We start from the raw sequence: 6,915 nt of genomic DNA, 5'->3' as shown, positions 1-6,915 counted from the left end.
ACTCCTTACAGAGAGCCGTCCTCTCTTTTATTTTCTCTCTGACTTTTTTCTCTTCAAGACGTGCGTGAACAGTCACCCAGTCCAGCCCTGCTTCAGATTGTCAACTTGTCATTAACATCTGGCGTTTTCCCAGAACCACTGAAAACAGCTGTAATCAAACCTCTCCTAAAAAAGGACAGTCTAGACAAAACTCAAATGAACAACTACAGACCGATATCAAACCTGCCATTTTTAAGTAAGATCATTGAAAAAGCTGTTTTCCATCAGCTAAATGAATTACTAATAAATAACAACTGCTATGATGTCTTCCAGTCCGGCTTCAGACAGAACCATAGCACTGAAACGGCTCTGACCAAAGTGACTAATGACATACGTTTGAATACAGACAGTGAAAATATGTCAGTGCTAGTTTTACTGGATCTCAGTGCTGCGTTTGATACAGTCGACCACGCAATACTACTGAGACGACTGGAAAACTGGGTGGGTCTCACTGGGCCAGTACTAAACTGGTTCAAAACGTACTTAGAAAACAGGAAATATTTTGTGTCAATTGGTAACTTCACTTCTGAGCCAATAGAAATTACATGTGGAGTGCCCCAAGGGCACGCTTTCATCTTTAGTCGACTTGATTACTGTAACAGTGTTTTTACAGGACTACCAAAAAATCCATCAGAAAACTGCAGCTTATTCAGAACTCTGCTGCTCGGGTTCTCACAAGGACCAAGAAAGTAGACCACATCAGTCCAGTTCTGAGGTCTTTACACTGGTTACCTGTCTGTCAGAGGATAGACTTTAAAGTTCTGTTACTGGTTTATAAAGCTTTGAATGGTTTAGCACCAAAATACATGACTGACCTCCTGACCCAGTATGTACCAGCCAGACCTCTGCGGTCATCTGGATCCGGTCTTTTATCAGTTCCTAGAGTCAGAACTAAACATGGAGAAGCTGCATTCAGCTTCTATGCACCACAGATCTGGAACAGACTTCCAGAAAACATTAGATCTGCTGAAACACTCAGTGTATTTAAATCCAGGTTAAAGACTCACCTGTTCTCAGTTGCATTTGATTAATATGTATTCAAAAGTTTACATCCGCACTGTTTATCTATGCTTGTTTTAAATTAAAATCTTTTTACTTTCTTTTAATTTTATTTTAATGATTTGAATGATGATGAATGACATTTTTACTATTTCTTTTGATTGTTTCTTTTAATGTTTTATGTAAAGCACTTTGAATTGTCTCTGTACATGAAATGTGCTATACAAATACACTTGCCTTACCCAACAGGAAGGGTGGCAGTGAACTGCGCACAAACACGCACGCGGTGAAGTGAAGGTGCTGCTTTCAAACGTGCATGTGGCGTAGGTGAAGGTGTGCTGTGCACAAACGTGCATGCGGCGGGGTGAAAGGGTGCAGGTGTGCTGCACGCAAACGTGCACGCGGGGGGGTGAAGGTGCCCTGAGCGCATGCATGTACGCGGCACGGTGGGGTGCATTTACGGAGCGGTCTGTCATTTTGCGCGGTGCACAGCTGATGCACAACATAAGAGAAAGGCATAGAGACTCTGGACATTTTTAACTTTTCCACTTTCTGTGGAGAACATGGAAATCTGAGGATTCATCTGATTATGCTGTTTTTTTCAAGTTTATAATTTTCACTGGAAAACATCATTTTATTCTGAATGTTTAAATCAAAACAAATACTTGTGTTATTATGAGCAGCAAGGACCAAAAGTTCATCTTGTTTCACCCCAAGAATGAGAATGTGAAGTTTATTTCATAATTAACATTTTTTTGTCACTTTTCAAAACAATATTATACTAAAAACATTGCAACTTTTGTCACAACTTTTCACAAAAGAGGCCGCAACATCAGGGATATTTTCAGAGAATATCAGAAAATATACTTTATTGTCGTATATCGTGATATATATCGTATCGTGATATCAAATATTTTATATCGTGCTATACATTTTTTTCCATATTGCCCAGCACTACATGGAGATGCAGAAGTGGAGATGATTGAGAAGGTCTCAGCCAATCAGGACACAGAACAGGCTGCGCTGTTTGAAAAAACGCAGCAGCATAATCGCTCTTGAAGAATCAGCGAGACGCAAAAGGTGAAATAATATGTAGAAAGAAAACAATATTCTGTTCTATTTAACAGAGATTTTGGTGGGTTTGGATAGGGAGAAGGGAGAATAAAAAACATGTTATACGTGGGTCTTGATCTGTGTGGCCAGATGGAAAAAAAATCATGGCTTTCTGATATTGTCCGGGCTGGACCAAACGTGGGGGTGGGCCGGATCTGGCCCGCGGGCCGCAGTTTGGTCCAGGTGAATGGTCCATTCTGATTGCCTGCTGGTGGTGGATTAAAAAGTGATAATGTACAGTGATAATAGACACCTTAAAAAGAAGTTCCATCCACAAAGCTGGATGTAGGTTACTGTATCACTGCCCTGACTTGAATACCAATAACCAGAGTAATACAAATTCAGAGAAAGAAATGAAAGAAATGAGTGATTTTGTAGTTTTCTTTGACCTTTTTAGTGAATTTGATCATTTTGAAGATAGGGATATAGCAGAAGAGAAAATAAGAAAGAGGAGACGAGACACAAGAAGGCGACACTGGAGGATTTTAACACTTTAGAGTACAACAAGTATGCGATTTCATACTTCTTTCTTTTAAAATGACAATGGTATAATTTGGAGGATGCCCATCGAGCAATGACATAGGGAGAGGTTCACGGCTGGTGAGGCACTGACGTCATCACTCAGATTTACAAACGAATGAACCCTATAGAGGAGCTGATTCACCATTTGATTGACAACAGTTAAAGTGTGTTGTTTAAAATGTTAATTCAACGTGTATCTTCTGTATACAAACTTTAGCATAAGGCACAGAGAGACAGAGGCCCGATCCGAATACTCCCCCTCTCCCTCTCCCTTAGCCCTCCCCCTTGATTTGAAGTGGCAGTTGAAGTCAAAGTTGTGTCCGGAATTATTATTTTTTACACTACACACTCCGAACAGAGGGGTCCAAAGTCCGCTATCGCGAGAGTAAACCGCACCGCGCTACGAAGCGCTTTTCTTCACTTTGGTACGCTCTGAACCACAGATGTTTATATTTAAATGTAAGTAATAACTTTATGTTACAGTGTGACCTTTTTAAATTTACAAAACTGCTGTTGTAATGTATATTCGAGCGCTGGAAGCTCCGTGCTAATGCTAGCTTACCGGTGATTTGGATGACGTCACAGAATGAAACTCACGTCGGAAATATTTTTTACCACCCTCAGTTTGGAGCAAGCACGGAGGGACAAACGAAGGAGGAGGGCTAAGGGGGAGTGAGAAGGGATTGTATTTGGATCGGGCTAGAGTGACAGTCCTCATGTAAAGTGCGCAGTCTATTGTTCTGGTTAAAAAAAACCTCTTTATATTGAACAATACCCCAATGTTCTTTTCCTTTCCACAATTTGTTTATTGATTTTTGTAGTTTCAAACAGGTGCATAAACTGAAAAAGAAATTATGCATTGTAATAGTAAACCCCTATGTTGCAGGAGGCACCACATGAGGGTGCTGTCATCAGTTCTATAAAAAGAAGGCTGAGAGAGCAAGTAAGCCAATGCCAGTTTCCTGTGTTTGACCAGGTTGAATGGGAAGCTCTTCCAGTGAGTCCTGGTAAGATTGATGATGTTTTTTGTAAGATTGATTGCATTTTTAATTTTATTGGTTTTGTATTTATCATGTTTTTAGGATCATCTGTATGTTTATGAGAGGGTGGACTGGGCGTGAGAGTGTGGCGGCGTACCAGGTGACAGAAGTTTTAACTATGCTGCAAATAATAAGTATTAAAGTTTTGGTAAATCCTGTGTGTGGTAATGTTTTGTATTTCTAGTGCCATTGCTGTAGCCTGCTGTCCTTTTAGATTAGGCCGTGGCTGAGGTCTTGAAGAAAGTCCGCTCCAGGCAGGTGTTTTGTGATTAAGTAGATTGTTAGGGCGGACTAACACATCTAAATCTTTTTTTTGTCTTTTGTCACTTCCCCATTCCTGAGCCTTTGGCGAAGTAGTGCCCAGCCAGTACCTGTGCTGTTTTGCGGGTGCACGTTTGCTGGGGCCGCATGACATTAAGTTTGCTGTGCCCAAAGAGTTTTTGTGACACATTGCAGTGGTGTTTGGTTTTGTACAGATACAGCTGGAGCAGCTTATGACCTGCAGGAAGAAGAACTTTGTCAGGAAGGCTGGGTCAAATAAAATATTGTATATGCCACTACTGGTTTCAGTCATTTTGTTTCAAACCTAGTTCGGCTCACACCTATATCAGACGGATATGTAAACAAAAAAACAGCATGGTGCTACGCTCAGTGTCCCACTTCTTAACTAGTCTCTTACTCCGTATACACTCCTGCACCTCCTCATTCCACCACCAAGTCTCCTTATCAACTCTCTTTCCTGATGACACACCAAGTACACTCCTACCTGTCTCCCTGATCACATTAGCTGTAGTTATCCAGTCATCTGGGAGTACCTCCTGACCACCCAGAGCCTGTTTCAACTGTTTCTTAAAAGTCATGCAACAATCTTCTTTTTTCAACTTCCACCAGTTTGTCCTCTTCTCTGCCTTTGCCCTCTCTTTCTTCATCTTCTTCACCACCAGAGTCATCCTACACACCACCATTCTGTGCTCGGTTTTTCTGCACCAACATGACCATTGAAATCTGCACCAATGACAACTCTCTCATTTCCAGGGATGCTCATCATCCATTCATCAAGATCCAACCAGAACTTCTCCTTCTCTTCCAGTTCACATCCTACCTGTGGGGCATACCCACTAACAACATTGAACATCACACCCTCCATTTCTATCTTCAGACTCATCACTCTATCTGACACTCTTTTTACCTCCACAACACTCCTAACGCCGGGGTCACACCGTATGCGAAAGCGCCGCAAAGCGGCGCAGAGGGGAGTGCGCTTCCATTCGGCGCCCATGTTAACCTATGGCGTCGGTCACACCAGGAGCGGAGAGGCGCGGAGGGTCCGCGCGGTGCAGCGCAACGTTTCGCCGTCTAGCCTATTTCTTCCGCGAGTCGCAAGCGCTCCACATCAATACTGGCAGTAAGTTGCATAAAAATACATGAGAAAATCTGGTTTATTTTCAAAATGGAACCAATTTTTCACAATAAAACGCAGCGATTGACAAATGTGATCATGTTTTTGTGTCTAAACAGACTGTAGAGACGAAAATATGCATACAATCAAAACACACAGACGCGTGCGTGAGAGCCCCCACCCCGGACACCACAGATCTCTGTAGCGGGTGTGCTGGGCTGCAGGGTTCTGGGAGGAAAAAAAACCAGGGCAGAAGGGGGCCCCCAATGCATTGGGAGCACACTGGAGCGGGGCATGGGGCTGCGTTTGAACGAGAGAGAGGCAGAGGAGCGGTTCTTCTTGGAAGAAACATCAGCTAAAATTTTTAGTTTATTAATTCACCGACGGAAACACGTGGGGGCGCGTGCGTGCACACAGACAGACACGCACACGCGCGCACAAACAGATCAATGAAGTGGGCCGACTGCGGAGTTGGGGGGCGGGGTCTGTGTCAACAGGGGCAGAGACCATCCCCTTTTAGCAGAAGTACAGGGTGATATCTTGGTTATTGACTTATTACCCATGGTGGCAAAAAAAAGCAATAGCTCTAGCAGAAGCGCCTGTCGACCATCGCAGAAAAATTCGCGTCTGGTGTGACCTGGAGAGCAGAGCAGACTCCGCGCGCGCTCCGCGGCGCTTCCGCATCCAGTGTGACCCCGGCGTAACAAACTCCTCCTTTAGGATAACTCCTACTCCATTTCTCTTCCCATCTCCACCATGATAGAACAACTTGAACCCTGCTCCTAAACTTCTAGCCTTGCTACCTTTCCACCTGGTCTCCTGGACACACAGTATGTCTACCTTTCTCCTCTGCATCATGTCCACTAACTCTCTACCCTTTCCTGTCATAGTTCCAACATTCAAAGTCCCAACTCTCAGTCCAACACTAGTGACTTTGCTTTTCTTCTTTGAACAACAGAACTCCGGGACCCTGTCGGTGAACAGCACAGATGGCTATCATTATTAACCCAGACCGCGACCAATCCAGTATGGACATCATTGGTCTGATTTGCATATTTGGTTTGACAAAGATTTTGAATGCTCTTCCTGACACAACCCCCTGTATTTATCCAGGCATGGAACTGGCACAACGAGACCCTGGCTTGGGCCCCCTGTGGCCACATTAAGGCACTCTGCAAGACTCAACTACAGTAGCCATAATGCTCCAACAATCCATCAGGTGATATGGTTCTGTTGTTTACCAAGTTCACAAGAAGATTTTGAGAGATTTTTGAGTGCTGTGTACCACAGAAAATCAATTGGAGGTCAGTAAGCACAACCAGCATTCATACATAAAGATTATTACATGAATTCCTACACTGTAAGCAGGGCAGTATTTTACTGCAATGTCAACAGTAACATACTGTGCTAAGGCTTTACAGTAATTTACTGTAAGAATCAGTGCACTCAGCAATTTACTGTAAGAATCAATGGATTATGGGAATTCACTGTAAAATGCAATGGATTGTGGGAACTTCTCTTGCCATTACTGTATTTTTCCAGTTTCTTTGAATCAGAATAGAGTAAGACACATGTCCATGAAAATATGACCAATCACACACAAGTACATCATTATTCTTTCTTACTTACTTGGACTAAGTTTAACCTGATATCTGCTTACTGCTTTGGTAACCGCTAACGCTTTCAGCCATGCCATTAAAACATCATCCATCCATCCATTCATCCATCCATTTATCCTTCCTCAGAACCCGCTGAATCCCTTTTGGGATCACAGGGTTGCTGGAGCCAACCTAAGTATTGTTA

The sequence above is a fragment of the Oryzias melastigma genome, linkage group LG22, assembly GCF_002922805.2.
Source record: "Oryzias melastigma strain HK-1 linkage group LG22, ASM292280v2, whole genome shotgun sequence".
Lineage (NCBI taxonomy): Eukaryota > Metazoa > Chordata > Actinopteri > Beloniformes > Adrianichthyidae > Oryzias > Oryzias melastigma.
This window is presented reverse-complemented; position numbering follows the sequence as displayed.